General features: G+C 36.9%; 4 pseudogenes; all 4 read left to right on the top strand.

Moving 5' to 3' along the window:
- Window positions 1-12,878: 12,878 nt before the first annotated feature.
- LOC120352882 lies at window positions 12,879-13,822 on the top strand (annotated as a pseudogene).
- Window positions 13,823-14,097: 275 nt separating this feature from the next.
- Window positions 14,098-15,381, top strand: LOC120352881 (annotated as a pseudogene).
- Window positions 15,382-15,585: 204 nt separating this feature from the next.
- Window positions 15,586-16,797, top strand: LOC120352879 (annotated as a pseudogene).
- A 414-nt stretch (window positions 16,798-17,211) lies between these two features.
- LOC120352878 lies at window positions 17,212-18,290 on the top strand (annotated as a pseudogene).
- The last annotated feature ends 540 nt before the right edge of the window (window positions 18,291-18,830 follow it).

The raw sequence follows: 18,830 nt of genomic DNA, 5'->3' as shown, positions 1-18,830 counted from the left end.
AGGGAGTTGGAGTGACTGTGGTGAGGGAACTGGAACCAAATGGACAAAAAACATACCCATCACTGAAGAGAACAAGCTCGAGTACATACATCTGGTTTGTCAGATGAAAATGACTGGAGCCTTCCGCAAGCAAATGGATGCTTTCCTCGAAGGATTTTATGACATCATTCCCAAGGTGGCATGCCAAATGACCAATTCCCATTTGGCCGAAATTATTATTTTGTCGCAAAAGATCGAAAATTGAAGAATCCCAAATGGTAGAATTGAAACTTGTACTTTCCCAAATGGTTGAATCCCAAATGATCGAAAAGTTTTAATAGTAATCCCATTTGGCCGAAAATCTCAGCTGTCGCAAAAGGTCGAAAATTTGATTTTCCCATCTGACCGATTCTCAAACAGTCGAATCCCATTTGATAGAAAAATGTTGTAGTTCGTCGCATATGGTCGAATCCTTTTAGGTAGAAGAGTTTTGTATTTAGTCGCATATAGTCGAATCCCAAAAGGTCGAAAGTATACTTTCCCATATGGTCGAATCCCATCTAGCCGATGAGATTCGATCATTTGCGACGAACTACATCATTTTTCTATCAAATGGGATTCGACTATTTGAGAATCGGTCAGATGGGAAAATGAAATCTTCGACCTTTTGCGACAGTTGAGATTTTCGGCCAAATGAGATTACTATTAAAACTTTTCGATCATTTGGGATTCGACCATTTGGGAAAGTTCAAGTTTAGTGGCAAGTCAAATGACTGATTCCCATTTGGCCGAAATTATTATTTTGTTGCAAAAGATCGAAAATTGAAGAATCCCAAATGGTAGAATTAAAACTTGTACTTTCCCAAATGGTCGAATCCCAAATGATCGAAAAGTTTTAATAGTAATCTCATTTGGCCGAAAATCTCAACTGTCGCAAAAGGTCGAAAATTTGATTTTCCCATCTGACCGATTCTCATACAGTCGAATCCCATTTGATAGAAAAATGTTGCTGTTCGTCGCAAATGGTCGAATCCTATTAGGTCGAAAAGTTTTGTAGTTTGTCGCAAAAAGACGAATCCCATTTGGTAGAAAAGTTTTGAATTTTGTCGCAAATGATCGAATCCCATCAGACGATAGCCGAGTGAGAAACTGGAGAAGGAAATAGAAAAACCGGTTCTACCGATTGCGCTCAGAATTTGTTGAGTTGAGCCGGCATGAATGTATGAGCTGCGCCCCTAGATTTTACATGCCATATCCGATCACGAAAAAACTTGGCACACACTTACAAGAAGATGAAGAAGAAGAAGAAGAAGAAAATATATGTCTTCATGGTTTAATGCTGTTCTTAGTGAGAATTTGTGTGTATTTTTGGCTTCAAAATTCATAAAATAACTTAATTAATTCAATGTGCAGTGATAATTAAGTGTAATATTTAACTATAATTTGGTGTTTTAATTTTTCTAAATTTAAAATTTGCATCTCATATTCATTTTGGACGAAAGTTGAGCTTGAACTTCTTACAGAAGAAACATAACCTATTTTTTGGACATGTAATCAAAATTTGGGAATGGAATAGTTTTGGGCCAAGCCTGTTGTTCCTTCCCAATCATATTTATATGATTTGTTATTGTATCCACGTATAAATAAATAAATAATTTTACGTACGTTTCCATGAATTACACTCAGTATTCTGGTGCCCCCGGTTGGTGCCTGATTTATCATACTTCTACATACCTTACATCAATTTATCATCGGTGCTGCGTTAGAAAATGAATTACCTAAGTTATATGCTTTGTTTAATAACATACAAGGAACACAATCCCGTTTTTTCCAACAGATACTGACTTCTGATACTGACTTGTGAGTGATATTGTTCCAGCATTAACACTTTGTTCTTTATCTAGGAGAGCATACAATTTTCTAAAATTAAAAATGAACTTACCATTACCAGGATTGTCAACTTTATCAATGTTGACAAGGAATATTAAATGTCTTCCAGGACTTCTAAAAGAAGTTCTCACATTCATGACAGCAAAATTGAAAGCTAAGGAGACAATCGAGAAATTGACTATCTTGAGCTTTGATGAGATGAGTATAGATTCACGTGTAGTGTATGACAAAAGAGAAGACCAAATTCTTTAACCACACTCAAAAGTTCAGGTTGTGATGGCAAGGAGTCTATGTAGGATAGATAGATAGATAGATAGATAGATAAAGAATTTATTTTTCACTTCAAAAAACAATACAAAATAATATCAAATTAAATACAATATCATTCGTCACCAATCAATACCATAGTTCATAATAATCCGAAAATTCTTAGGCATAGCCGAAGCCGTCAGCCGGAGTTGATAGTTATTTAATCTATATCTCATCCTTATCTTCTAGTTTTTGTCAATGTTCTCACAGTAGGCTACAGAGTGAACGGGCTGCACAATGTCATGCGATAGCACTCAATAAACTTTATAAGGCAACTGGGAAGTTAGCACTAAATATCACTCACTCATAGCACAGTAGTCCATCTATGCTTGGAGTCTTATCATTTTCAGTTCATTTGAGAAACCTGAATCATTATTATAGGCCTAGAGATGAACTACACATTGATACAAAGTAAATTATTCTTACTTATTAATTGAACATACAAATAATTCTTTATGAAATGAAGTGATACAATGATAATTTGAACTCATTTGAACAATAAATAATCATCTTCGATTAAACCGATGAACTCAATCATACATGTCCAGAGCTATATGTACAGTTCGGTTTGGGTTTGGAATATTTACATTGACATATTTATTTTCTAAAAATAGCTGTACCTAATAATACTTGTGGATATAGAAAATAACTATGTCATTGTAATATTGTTCCCAAACCGAAAACTGTTACATATAGCTCTGGACATGTATGATTGAGTTCATCGGTTTAATGAAGATGATTATTTATTGTTCAAATGAGTTCAAATTATCATTGTATCACTTCATTTCATAAAGAATATTTGTATGTTATTAATAAGTAAGAATAATTTACTTTGTATCAATGTGTAGTTCATCTCTAGGCCTATAATAATGATTCAGGTTTCTCAAATGAACTGAAAATGATAAGATCCAAGCATAGACGGACTACTGTGCTATGAGTGACTGATATTTAGTGCTAACTTCCCAGTTGCCTTATAAAGTTTATTGAGTGCTATCGCATGACATTGTGCAGCGTTCACTCTGTTAGCCTACTGTGAGAACATGACAAAAACTAGAAGATAAGGATGATTATAGATAAATAACTATCAACTCCGGCTGACGGCTTCGGCTATGCCTAAGAATTTTCGGATTATTATGAACTATGGTATTGATTGGTGACGAATGATATTGTATTTAATTTGAATTATTTTGTATTGTTTTTTGAAGTGAAAAATAAATTCTTATTATTTATCTATCTATCTATCTACATAGACTCCTTGCCATCACAACCTGAACTTTCGAGTGTGTAAAGAATTGGTCTTCTCTTTTGTCATACACTACACTGCAAGGGTAATAATGATCCTCGCTCTGAAAATTATGCTAATCATCCTCTTTTATTTGAGTCGTTTAAAACTTTCATAACTGCGTTATTGGTTCGAAACGTATAATATATTGATGAAATGAGAATTTGAAGCTTCTCCCACAGTTCCCAGTACATTACGGCGAATTTTATCAATTATATTGTCGCATGTCATCCCCCACCGATTTGGCTGAGTTATAGGGTCCACCATCCCTCATTAAATTAATTAAATAATTGTTTCCATTCACTACACCAGCCACTATTACTCTGTACACTAAGTGTTAATATTTAGGGAATCTATGGTCAGGTAATGCAAGTGCTTTTAATATGTATTTGAAATGCATTTTTAGGGTCTGTAGACACATAATATCCCTCCCGCTTTCTAAATATAGAATATAGTTGGGCGTATTCTGCGGTAACCCGAACATTCGTTTCATGAAAAATGTATTGAAACATTCTACATCCTCCCTACGTTAATACCCCTACACTGACCAGCATACGTGATAGTTGTTCTACTCACTGTCTCGAAAACTTGCCATTTAGTGGAACGGTACATCTTCGCTGCCTATAAACTTCCGCCATAAACTATTAATACCGTATCTTGCTGATGTTAGCTTACTTGAAAAATGTTTGCTGAGGGACAAAGTGGGAGTGAACGTAACCCTTAGATATTTATACTCATTTACAATTTGAATGGGATCCTCACCATAGTACCATTTTTCATTTCGGCTTAATCTACCTCCTTTCCTAAAAACCATAATCTTAGATTTATCTTTGTTTAATACTAAGTTCCATCGAAAACAGTACTGTTGCAGCCTATTTATCATACTTTGTAACTCCCTAATATTATCAGAAAATATCACTAAATCATCTGCATAAAGAAGGGAATTAATTTTAGAGTTCCCCACCCTCAATCCTCCACCTACACATTCACAAATATCATGCGTGAAAATCGAGAACAAAATTGGAGAGAGTAGGCAGCCCTGTTTTAATCCGCTCTCAAATCTAATACTCCTTGTTAACCCGTTTTCACACCATACAGAGGAGGACGCGTTTCTATATAAAGCTCTAATCATTCCTACGAATTACTGGAGATTCCTATCTCAAGAAGTCTATAGAACAGTGCTTCTCTGTCTATAGTCATTAGCAGCTTGGAAGTCAATGAAAAAACAGTATATTTTTTTACGCTGTACAGTAGTGAAATATTTTATCAAGCTATGCAGGACAAAATGTTATCTACGGCAGAATACCCTACTCTAAAACCCGCCTGATTCTCGGAGATAATTTTTCTCATTCTAACCCAATCCTCCAATCTTTTTAATAGTATTCCTACAAATACTTTATAAACGGAATTTGTGAACGATATGGCTCTATAGTTATTAGGATTCTTGGTGTCGCCTTTTTATGTAAGGGAAATATTATTGATTTATTAAAAGGCTCAGGGGACGTACACTCATCATAAGTTCTGTTGAAAAATACATACATCCTTGAATAAATACATATATCCTTGAATTCTAATGGTGATTTTTTGTAAAATTCAGGAGGGACCCTATCCTCTCCTGGCGCTTTTCCGTTTTTAAGCCTTTTCAGGGATATATCTATCTCATCATAACTAGTTATCCTATCAAGCGCATCACTATTGATAAGTGGTTCAGCATACATTATTGGTCCACTTGATCTTTCAGGTGTGTATAACCGTTTAAAATGATATATCCACTCATCTGCACTAATATTAGGATTTTTTTGACTGAATTCCTTTCAGTTTGCGTACTATCTCCAAAACATTTTAGAATCTTTAACAGTAGCATAGTCTATATAGGAAATGGAAGCAAATAATATATTATGCATTTGATCAAAAAATGACAAAATATATTCTTTTTGAATTTATTTCTGAACTACAAAAATCGGACTTCAAAGTTGTTAGTGTAGTGAATGACATGGGCGGAGGGAACCAAAGTCTATGGAATTCATTGAATGTGACAATTGCAAAATAATTCTTCAATCACCCATCAATCACCTCTCATCATATATTGGTATTTAATGATGTGTTACATCTCCTGAAATTGCTCAGGAACAACTTCCTTGATCATGGAATAAATTTTCCCAAAGGTCAAGTGTTGGAGAAAAATAATATCAAGAGCATCATAGAAGGAGATAGACTGAAGCCAGCTCCAAAATTGACGAATTTACATTTGGAAGTTTGTGGAAATATGAGATAGAAGGTCAGCTTGGCGGTTCAATTATTTTCACACCATTCAGAAACTCTCCTCAAATTGAAACATTCAAAAAATCCTGAATGGAGTGATTTTTTTGAATTGGTTGATAAGTTTTTTGATATGATGATTTCTAGATTTGTGAATGATCGAAGAAAACCGTGGCATAGTGCATCTGGTGTTGAGTTGACTGAGCAAGAATGCATATTGAATCGAATGGAAGAATTGATTTTTGAAATAAGGATGGGAAGTAAAAAATCATCAATGCCATTCCAAAAAGGGATATTGATGACAATATCATCTATGAAGGGACTCTTCAATTATCTACAAAAGTCATATGGTTTGGAATTCATCCTTACCCATAAGCTGAATCATGATGTGTTGGAGAATTTCTTCTCAAGAATAAGGGGGATTGGAAACCAATACTCTCATCCAACACCAGTGGAATTCAAAAATAGATTGAAAAGTTTGATTATTGAGGCAAATCTTCCCTCTATTTCCACTGGAAGTGATGTAGAGAATGGATAAAATTTCTGACTAGTACAATGCTTTAAAATTCCTTTCCAAGAAGCAGAAGAAGAAACTAGATACGATGAAGGCAACATTTAAGCTGCAGTTTTTGAATAAAATTATGAAGGACCTTGTTGACACACAAGAAGAAGAAGCCCTGAAATATGTTGCGAGATATGTAATTCATAAAGATGCTGATTCTTATTACAACGAAGCAATGTACTCGAACAGTAATTGGATTGAAGCCTTGAGTAGAGGAGGTTTAACATGTCCTACTGATGAATTCAAGGATCATTCAACAAGCGAATGACATATTTATGAAAATTCACGGAAATACGGCTCAAACACAAAACAAGTGATTGGAAAATATGTGACATTTAAAAAAAACATTCCCAGAAGTTAATGATAGAATCTTACGAAAATTTGCGCGGACAAGAACTTTTATTAGACCCAGTTACATGAACGAGAGAATGAAATTGCTAGTGAGGAGCGAAAAATAAGAAGAAATACTTCAGTTTGTACATTCATGCAAGTGATACCAAATCAACTTTCTCGCTAACAAAACTTGCCTACCCAAAAAATTTAGAATTTTCCTAGCTTATTAACTTCTTCATATCACGTTTTTGAAATTTTGGAAAACTTCCAACTTTATTTTATTCATACAATTTGAATTGACTTCAAATTCATGTATATAATCTACATTATTATTAGAATCGGTGATTCATTCGCTATAAGTACAGAGAATGTCAATGTTCTATCTGAATTGTAAGGGTGTTGAACGATGATGTATTTGAAGCTACAATGAATAAACGGTATGCTCAGTGTAGTTACTCATCACTTATTTACTACACGTGACGTCACGCTGGCGTTCCCCCACCACTTTGAATCTCACACCTGTGAGTGATTAACCTTCTGTCTACTAATATAACGTTGATTCGGTGGTACCTTCTTCTGCGAGATCTATATTACGGATCCCCTGCACTCTCCACACCACGTGTTTTATTCAAACAAATACAATGATTCAAAAACCTCGTACCTCTCCCGTGATGTTTACAGCAAAACTAAGGAAGAGAAGCTAGAACTCTCTACAATTTGAAGCAACGTGCTATTGTAGATGGTGTTGAGTTCACTGTTTATTTCAATATAAGAGTTTTCAAATTATTGAAACACTGACACAATATATTATTGTATAAGCTGCAAGGAATGAATATGGCATTTCCACAGCTTCAGATTTTTCACTTGATTGTAATAAAGTTATATTACTGAGAGTATTCACTTAAAATAAATAATAATTATTTTCAAAAGGGAAAACATAAGGTAGAGTTGACAGAAGAGGAATGCTTTGTATTATGAGTTCATACTATGTAAAATAATGAATTAACATTCAATTGTAATCAAAATAAAAAAACGAGACTCTTCAATAATTCTCGAGGAACAAGAAAACTTCACACTGTATTATGATATTGTAGAACTTGATATAATAAGAGTGTGATATATCAGGAGTTGTCTATTATAGTAAGGATCATTTCTTGAGTATACTATATGCAATCTCCCTTTTTATTCGGATTAGTAAAGTTGTAGGCTATGTTCAAATTGAGAAGTTTGTTTTGAAATTCATAGAATTGACGAAATCTTTTCATGTTAACACTTCAAGTGAACTCTCAATAATATCATTATTCTGTAATCGATAAGAGTTATTTCAAACTTGCTTGAATTCTAAAGCTGATTAATGCAGTTGGAGATTGATATAATGTATAAAACAATAATTGAACTTGTGAGAGGTAGAATTGTCTACATTTCAAGTCAGATTGAAAGCTTTAAATTTGAAAGAATTCTCTATTCAAGGGCCGGTTTCCGAGCTCGGGATTTAGCTAAGTTCACTTTTGATATGGTTCACTGTACATTTCAATAAAAGTTCTCAAATTGTAAAAACTCTGACACAATTTTGTTGTATAAGCTGTAAGGAATGTATATGGAATTTCCACAGTTTCAAATGTTTCACATGATTGTAATAAAGTTGTATTACTGAGAGTATTCAGTTAAAATAGATAATAATTATGTATGAGAAAGAAAACATAGGGGAGAATTAACAAAAGAGGAACCCTCAGTATTGATAGATCATACTATGTAAAATTATGAACTTTCAATTGTGATTAAACTAATAAAAACGAGAGTTCAATAATTCTCGAGGAACAAGAAAACTTCACACTCTATTATAATTGTAGAACTTGGTACTAATATCAAGAGCTTGATATACTTGAGTTACTTGTATAATAATAGTGTGATGTATCAGGAGTTGTCTATTATATTAAGAGATCATTTCTAGAGTATATATGCAATCTTCTTTTTATTCGGATTAGTAGGCTATGTTCAAATTGAGAAGTTTGTTTTGAAATACATAGAATTGACGAAATTTCTCTCATGTTAACATTTCAAGTGAAGTCTCAGTGATTATTATTCAGTAATCAATAAGAATTATAAAAACTGGCTTGGATTCTAAAGCTGATCAATGCCGTTGAAGATTGATATAATGTAGAAGACAAATTATTGAACTTGTGAGAGGTGAAATTGTCTACATTTCAAGTCGGATTGAGATCCTTTAATTTGAAAGAATTCTCTATTTAGATGGTATTGTCTGAATAGAAAAATTATTCGAGCCCAGGAAAGTTTTCTGAAATTAGGAGAATTTACCCCCACAAAAGAAATTGAAGAAATCTCTTAGAAATTGCATTTCATTTATATTACATTCATTGACCAGAAAATATGAAGTTGAGAATATTTTCAAACTTGTGTTACATGATAGAAATTAACATACGTGAACTTCATCTATAGTGGGAGTAGCTCTCATTTACAAAATACGGAACGTGAAAGACTCAAATCTCATTCAAATTGCGCTGGAGTTTGGCTCTCTTTTCTAATCATAATGAGCTTTCTCAATTATTGAAGAGTATTGAAAACCTATTGAAGATTAAGAGAATTGAACCTATCGAAAATTGAAAACCTATTGACATTACTTATTTATCCCGAGTTAGTTCCCTATTGACGGATCTCTAAATGATATGAGTGTCACTCTATCCACTAGACCACGGATCACTCCAGATGTTAATTATTCTTCAGAATAGCTCTGTACATTGATCATGGAAATCAATGTATTGCATACTCACCATTGTACAATGATTGTGTCAAGTCGCTTATTTTTTGAGTTCAATGTAGCTTTAAAATCGATCAAGCTGAAGAGAATTCAATGATACAATCATTATGATGATATACTAGGTTTCTCTCAATTTTCTGTACACGTATAATAATCATGAGATTATTATCAAAGTGTGTGTGTGTGTGTGTGTGTGTGTGTGTGTGTGTAACATTTTTGGCGGGGCCCCAGCTTCATCAGGGGGGAAAATTGAAAAAATCCTTTCTTAGTGGATGTCTTGAGGCTACCATAAACAAGTTGTGCAAAAATTAAAGTTTTTAGGCTCGGTATTTGGGCTGTGGTGTGATTTCAGTATGTTGGGACTTAGGAAGGATGAGAGGAAAGAGGAGGAGGAGTAGAAGGAGGAGGATAGTAGGAGGAGGAGGAGGGGAGGAGGAGGAGGAGGAGAAGGAGGAGGAGGAGGAGGAGGAGCTGAAGAAGAAGAAGATGAAGAGAAATAATAATAATAGAAGAAGAAGAAGGAAGAAGAGAAGAGATAGATTGAATATTGATTTAGCGATTAAAAATAAAGCTGAGAGATGTCTTTATTGAGAAAACATAACAGCTGTTTTGAGTTTCATAGTAGCACAGACATAACTTATACTGCAATGCCTCATTGAGTTCAAACACACAATTCTAATTCCCTACATGAATTATTGGATTATTCTTTTATTGACCGTGCGAAGTGAGGTCTAAGATTCAAGTCGACGGTTTGGCATTTCTCTTAATGTTTAATGTTTAAATATTTAAATGATTTAATGTTCAAATGTTTAAATGCGTGATTGAATGCGTGATATGCGTGATTGAAACGTCGATTATATGCTAATGATATGCGTGATCAATTAATCTGTCAGTTATGATTTTATCGTACACGCACATGGTAGAGTATGCTGAACTGTTTATTTGGTCCAATAAAAATTATACGTTGGTCTGGATTTGAGGATTGTTTGTATGGGTTATAGATTTTGAGGTGTGCATCCAGCTAAAGTTTGTCATGAGATGCATCAACTATTTGGCGGTACGAAGTTCACGGGCCAGCTAGTAATAAATATATTACTTCATCCCACAAGTGGAGAATAGACACATTTCTACTAAAAGATATTTCAATTTAATTTTTTTTATTAATGATAAGGACCTATAATCTTAATTTTTCAATTCAAAACTTTCAATTGAATTTGAAATTAAATTTATTCGATTTAAATTTAAAATTTTTCATAGTCTTATTCAGAATTTAAGTATTTTCATAACAAAATTCTCATTAAAAATGACTACAGTAGCCTACTTTTAAAATATATAATAAAATTTTTAATTTATAAATTATTCAGTATTCAAAATAACTACTCAACAACTTTTAGAGAGCGCCAGAAAATTCAACCCCTAAAGCCGAGAAGGGAGACTGAAGGATGCCGGGAGCAAAGGCCTGCTGCAGCTGAACTACGAATCTAGCCGTCAGAGTTTCCTCTAGTCAGTGCTACGGGCTTCTACATTTAGTTGGGCGCAATTCAACACATTGTGAGCGCAATCAGTAGATCCCGATTTCGATCTGATCATTCGCGACAAACTATAAAACCTTTCTACCAAATAGGAATCGACCATTTAGGAATCGGTCAGTTGGGAAAATCATATTTTTCGTCGCAAAAGATCGAAAATTGGAGAATCCCAAATGGTAGAATTGAAACTTGTACTTTCCCAAATGGTCGAATCCCAAATGATCGAAAAGTTTTAATAGTAATCTCATTTGGCCGAAAATATCAACTGTCGCAAAAGGTCGAAAATTTGATTTTCCCATCTGACCGATTCTCAAACAGTCGAATCCCATTTGGTAGAAAAATATTTTAGTTTGTCGCAAATGATCGAATCTCATCGGCTAGATGAGATTCGACCATATGGGAAAATAAAACTCTTCTACCTAATAGGATTCGACCATTTGCGACGAACTGCTACATTTTTCTATCAAATGGGATTCGACTTTTTGAGAATCGGTCAGATGGGAAAATCAAATTTTCGACCTTTTGCGACAGCTGAGATTTTCGGCCAAATGAGATTACTATTAAAACTTTTCGATCATTTGGGATTCGACCATTTGGGAAAATACAAGTTTCAATTCTACCATTTGGGAATCTTCAATTTTCGATCTTTTGTGACAAAATAATAATTTCAGCCAAATGGGAATCGGTCATTTGACATGCCACTAAAACTTGAACTTTCCCAAATGGTCGAATCCCAAATGATCGAAAAGTTTTAATAGTAATCTCATTTGGCCGAAAATCTCAACTGTCGCAAAAGGTCGAAAATTTGATTTTCCCATCTGACCGATTCTCAAGCAGTCGAATCCCATTTGATAGAAAAATGTTGTAGTTTGTCGCAATTGATCGAATCTCATCGGCTAGATGAGATTCGACTATATGGGAAAGTATACTCTTCGACCTTTTGGGATTCGGTCAGATGGGACCCCACGATTCCCAACCAACTGATGGGTATTTTCAACAAACCGGAACTTGAATTGCTCATTTTCGACCCACCCAATCTTCATCAATGATCTCAAAGCAAACACTGAGTATTACAATCACCAGCACAGCTCCGTCCAGATTCAATGGTTCTGGAGAGCCCTACATGAATTCAACCTAGCTGAAAGGACAAAGTTCCTTCAGTTCATGACCGGTACATTGAAAGTGCCACTCCAAGGCTTTTCAGCCCTTGAGGGTATGAATGGAGTCCAGAAATTCCAGATACACCATGACAAGAGGTCAAGTGACAGATTTTCCTTCGGCTCATACCTGTTTCAATCAACTAGACTTGCCAGTGTATGAGGACAGTCAGAAGCTGCAAAACAACCTTCTGAAAGCCAATCACGAGTGCTTGAAGGGCTTCAGATTTGCTTAATCCACTTCAATACCTCTAAAAAAGAGGCAGTCAAAATTATTGCATTTAAAAAATCAGAAGATTGATTGTCACTAATATATATTTAAATATGTTTATATATGTTTGAGGTTTGAATCCAGAGGGAAGATCAAGATTAGTATTCTAGTTCAAGCCTAGAAATTCTAGGGACCTCGACGAAATATGCATTCAATCACAAAATCTTCTATTTGCAGATAGAGGAAGATATCAATTTGAGTCACATTCAGATAGAGATATACAATGAACATTTAAAGAAGAAGCTGCCAGAGCAGCATGACACTTGTGGACAGGCCTTTCTCGGTTTTGGTCAATCATACCCGCATGTTGGACTTTGATGTGAAACGACGTAACTTCCGCAGTTAGCTGGAGCATGTTGACGAGGCGGTTCGTCACAAAGAACTCCTTTGCACATTAAGAAGGCATCTATCTTCGAGGACTCCTCCCACCAATTGCACCATTGTACTCCTGAAGAATGGAAGAACCGCTTCTACATAGTCTTCGAAGGGGAAGAAGGGTGGGATGCTGGAGGCCTGTTGTTAGAATGGTATATGATCATATAGAGGGAGATGTTCAACCCGGATCATGCATTTTTCACTACATCAGAGGGCGACAAAGTGATGTACACTATAAATACCTAATTGCACTACAACCCGGGTCATCTTCTCCACTTCAAATTCATCGGGAGGGTGATTGCAAAAGAAATCTATGACAACAAACTTCACGAGTGCTACTTTATTCGTTCCTTCTACAAGCATATTCTGGATATTCCGGTCAAGTACACAGATATGGAAAGTGAGGATTACACTTTCTACAAAAGTCTCGCCTACTTGAAAAAACCATATCTCTAGCATTGGATATGATTTGACATTCAGTGCAGAGGTGCGAGGAGTTGGAGTGACTGAGGTGAGGGAACTGGTACCAGATGGACAAAAAACATACTCGTCACTGAAGAGGACAAGCTTGAGTACATACATCTGGTTTGTCAGATGAAAATGATTGGAGCCATCCGCAAGCAACTGGATGCTTTCCTTGAAGAATTTTATGACATCATTCCCAACCAACTGATGGGTATTTTCAACAAACAGGAACTTGAATTGCTCATTTTCGACCTACCCAATCTTCATCAATGATCTCAAAGCAAACACTGAGTATTACAATTACCAGCACAGCTCTCTCCAGATTCAATGGTTCTGGAGAGCCCTACATGAATTCAACCTAGCTGAAAAGGCAAAGTTCCTTCAGTTCGTGACCGGTACATTGAAAGTGCCACTCCAAGGCTTTTCAGCCCTTGAGGGTATGAATGGAGTCCAGAAATTCCAGATACACCATGACAAGAGGTCAAGTGACAGATTTTCCTTCGGCTCATACCTGTTTCAATCAACTTGACTTGCCAGTGTATGAGGACAGTCAGAAGCTGCAAAACAACCTTCTGAAAGCCAATCACGAGTGCTTGAAGGGCTTCAGATTTGCTTATACACTTCAATACCTCTAAAAAAGAGGCAGTCAAAATTATTGCATTTAAAAAATCAGAAGATTGATTGTCACTAATATATATTTAAATATGTTTATATATTATGTTCTAGGTTTAAATCCAGAGGAAAGATCAAGATTAGTATTCTAGTTCAAGCCTAGAAATTCTAGGGACCTCGACGAAATATGCATTCAATCACAAAATCTTCTATTTGCGGATAGAGAAAGATATCAATTTGAGTCACATTCAGATAGAGACATACAATGAACATTTAAAGAAGAAGCTGCCAGAGCAGCATGACACTTGTGGACAGGCCTTTCTCGGTTTTGGTCAATCATACCCGCATGTTGGACTTTGATGTGAAACGACGTAACTTCCGCAGTTAGCTGGAGCATGTTGACGAGGCGGTTCGTCACAAAGAACTCCTTTGCACATTAAGAAGGCATCCATCTTCGAGGACTCCTTCCACCAATTACACCATTGTACTCCTGAAGAATGGAAGAACCGCTTCTACATAGTCTTCGAAGGGGAAAAAAAGCGGGATGCGGGCGGCCTGTTGTTAGAATGGTATATGATCATATAAAGGGAGATTTTCAACCCGGATCATGCATTTTTACACCATCAGAGGGCGACAAAGTGATGTACAATATAAATACCTCATTGCACTACAACCCGGGCCATCTCCGCCACTTCAAATTCATTGGAGGGTGATTGCAAAAGAAATCTATGACAACAAACTTCACGAGTGCTACTTCACTCGTTCCTTCTACAAGCATATTCTGGATATTCTGGTCAAGTACACAGATATGGTAAGTGAGGATTACGCTTTCTACAAAAGTCTCGCCTACTTGAAGAAAAACCATATCTCTAGCATTGGATATGATCTGACATTTAGTACAGAGGTGCAGGGAGTTGGAGTGACTGAGGTGAGGGAACTGGAACCAGATGGACAAAAAACATACCCATCACACAAGAGAACAAGCTAGAGTACATACATCTGGTTTGTCAGATGAAAATGACTGGAGCCTTCCGCAAGCAACTGGATGCTTTCCTCGAAGGATTTTATGACATCATCCCCAACCAACTGATGGGTATTTTCAACAAACAGGAACTTCAATTGCTCATTTTCGACCTACTCAATCTTTATCAATGATCTCAAAGCAAACACTGAGTATTACAATTACCAGCACAGCTCCGTCCAGATTCAATGGTTCTGGAGAGCCCTACATGAATTCACCTAGCTGAAAGGACAAAGTTCCTTCAGTTCGTGACCAGTACATTGAAAGTGCCATTCCAAGGCTTTTCAGCCCTTGAGGGTATGAATGGAGTTCAGAAATTCCAGATACACCATGACAACAGGTCAACCGACAGATTTTCCTTCGGCTAATACCTGTTTCAATCAACTTGACTTGCCAGTGTATGAGGACTGTCAGAAGCTGCAAAATAACCTCCTGAAAGCCAATCACGAGTGCTTGGAGGCTTCGGATTCACTTAATCCACTTAATGCCCCTATAAAAGAGGCAGTCGAAATTATTGCATTTATAATATCAGAAGAAGAGATTGTAACTAAATATGTTTAAATAGTTTATATATGTTTTAGGTTTAAATCCAGAGGAAAGATCAAGATTAGTATTGTAGTTCAAGCCTAGAAATTTTAGGGACCTTGACGAAATATGCATTCAATCACAAAATCTTCTATTCACGGATAGAGAAAGATATCAATTTGAGTCACATTCATATAGAAACGTACAACGAACATTCAAAGGAGAAGCTGCCAGAGCAGAATGCCACTTGTGGACAGGCCTTTATCGGTGTTGGTCAATCATACCCGCATGTTGGACTTTGATGTGGAACAACATTACTTCCGCAGTGAGCTGGAGCATGTTGACGAGGCGGTTCGTCACAAAGACCTCACTTTGCACATTAAGAGGATCCTTTTCGAGTGCTCTTCAAGGACTCCTTCCACGAATTGCACCATTGTACTCCTGAAGTATGGAAGAACCACTTCTACATAGTCTCTGAAGGGGAAGAAGGGCGGGATGCTGGAGGCCTGTTGTTGGAATGGTATATGATCATATAGAGGGAGATTTTCAACCCGGATCATGCATTTTTCACTACATGAGAGGGCGAAAAAGTGATGTACACTATTAATACCTCATTGCACTACAACCCGGGCCATCTACTCCACTTCAAATTCATCGGGAGGATGATTGCTAAAGAAATTTATAACAACAAACTTCTCAAGTGCTACTTTACTCGTTCCTTCTACAAGCATATTCTGGATATTCCGGTCAAGTACATAGATATGGAAAGTGAGGATTACACTTTCTACAAAAGTCTCGCCTACTTGAAGAAAAACCATATCTCTAGCATTGGATATGATTTGACATTCAGTACAGAGGTGTGAGGAGTCGTAGTGACTAAGGTGAGGGAACTGGAACCAGATGGACAAAAAACATACCCATCACTGAAGAGAACAAGCTCGAGTACATACATCTGGTTTGTCAGATGAAAATGACTGGAGCCATCCACAAGCAACTGAATGCTTTCCTCGACGGATTTTATGACATCATTCCCAACCAACTGATGGGTATTTTCAACATACAGGAACTTGAATTGCTCATTTCCGACCTACCCAATCTTCATCAATGATCTCAAAGCAAACACTGAGTTTCACACCTACCAGCACAGCTCCCTCCAGATTCTATGGTCCTGGAGAGCCATACATGAATTCAACCTAGCTGAAAGGGCAATGTTCCTTCAGTTCGTGACCGGTACATTGAAAGTGCCACTCCAAGGCTTTTCAGCCCTTGAGGGTATGAATGGAGTCCAGAAATTCCAGATACATCATGATGAGAGGTCAACCGACAGATTTTCCTTCGGCTCATACCTGTTCCAATCAACTTGACTTGCCAGTGTATGAGGACAGTCAGAAGCTGCAGAACAACCTTCTGGAAGCCAATCACGAGTGCTTGGAGGGCTTCAGATTCGCTTAATCCACTTTAATGCCTCTATAGAAGAGGCAGTCAAAATTATTGCTTTTAAAAAATCAGAAGAATAGATTGTCACTAATATATGTTTGAATATGTTTTTATATGTTTTAGTTTTAAATCCAGAGAAAGATCAAGATGAGTATCCTAGTTCAAGCCTAGACATTTCAGGGACCTCGACGAAATATGCTTTCAATCACAAAATCTTCTATTCGCGGATAGAGAAAGATATCAATTCGAGTCACATTCAGATAGAAACGTACAACGAACATTTAAAGGAGAAGCTGCCAGAGCAGCATGCCACTTGTGGACATGCCTTTCTCGGTGTTGGTCAATCATACCCGCATGTTGGACTTTGATGTGGAACAACATTACTCCCGCTGTAAGCTGGAGCATGTTGATGAGGCTGTATGTCGCAAAGAACTTACTTTGCACATTAAGAGGGCATCCATCTTCGAGGACTCCTTCCACGAATTGCACCATTGTACTCCTGAAGAATGGAAGAACCACTTCTACATAGTCTTCGAAGGGGAAGAAGGGCGGGATGCCGGAGGCCTGTTGTTAGAATGGTATATGATCATATAGAGGGAGATTTTCAACCCGGATCATGCATTTTTCACTACGTCGGAGGGCGACAAAGTGATGTACACTATAAATACCTCATTGCACTACAACCCGGGCCATCTTCTCCACTTCAAATTCATCGGGAGGGTGATTGAAAAAGAAATCTATGACAACAAACTTCTCGAGTGCTACTTTACTTTTTCCTTCTACAAGCATATTCTGGATATTCCGGTCAAGTACACAGATATGGAAAGTGAGGATTACACTTTCTACAAAAGTCTTGCCTTCTTGAAGAAAAACCATATCTCTAGCATTAAATATGATTTGACATTCAGTGCAGAGGTGCGAGGAGTTGGAGTGACTGAGGTGAGGGAACTGGAACCAGATGGTCAAAAAACATACTCGTCACTGAAGAGAACAAGCTCGAGTACATACATCTGGTTTGTCAGATGAAAATGACTGGAGCCATCCACAAGCAACTGATGCTTTCTTCGACGGATTTTATGACATCATTCCCAACGACTGATGGGTATTTTCAACATACAGGAACTTGAATTGCTCATTTTCGACCTACCCAATCTTCATCAATGATCTCAAAGCAAACACTGAGTATTACACCTACCAGCACAGCTCCCTCCAGATTCAATGGTTCTGGAGAGCCATACATGAATTCAACCTAGCTGGAAGGGCAAAGTTCCTCCAGTTCGTGACCGGTACATTGAAAGTGCCACTCCAAGGCTTTTCAGCCCTTGAGGGTATTTATGGAGTCCAGAAATTCCAGATACACCATGACGAGAGGTCAACCGACAGATTTTCCTTCGGCTCATACCTGTTTCAATCAACTTGACTTGTCAGTGTATGAGGACAGTCAGAAGCTGCAAAACAACCTTCTGGAAGCCAATCACGAGTGCTTGGAGGGCTTCAGATTCGCTTAACACTTTAATGGCTCTATAAAAGAGGCAGTCAAAATTATTGCATTTAAAAAATCAGAAGAAGAGATTGTCACTAATATATGTTTAAATATGTTTATATATGTTTTAGGTTTAAATCCAGAGGAAAGATCAAGATTAGTATTGTAGTTCAAGCCTAGAAATTTTAGGGACCTCGACGAAATATGCATTCAATCACAAAATCTTCTATTTGCGGATAGTGAAAGATATCAATTTGAGTCACATTCAGATAGAAACGTACAACGAACATTCAAAGAAGAAGCTGCCAGAGCAGCATGCCACTTGTGGACAGGCCTTTCTCGGTGTTGGTCAATCATACCCGCATGTTGGACTTTGATGTGAAACAACATTACTTCTGCAGTGAGCTGGAGCATGTTGACGAGGCGGTTCGTCGCAAAGAACTCACTATGCACATTAAGAGGGCATCCATCTTCGATTACTCCTCCCACGAATTGCATCATTGTACTCCTGAAGAATGGAAGAACCACTTTCACATAGTCTTCGAAGGGAAGAAGGGCGGGATGC

This window comes from Nilaparvata lugens, chromosome 8, assembly GCF_014356525.2.
Source record: "Nilaparvata lugens isolate BPH chromosome 8, ASM1435652v1, whole genome shotgun sequence".
Taxonomy (NCBI): domain Eukaryota; kingdom Metazoa; phylum Arthropoda; class Insecta; order Hemiptera; family Delphacidae; genus Nilaparvata; species Nilaparvata lugens.
The sequence above is the reverse complement of the archived record's forward strand: the minus strand, read 5'-3'. Positions and strand labels throughout refer to the sequence as shown.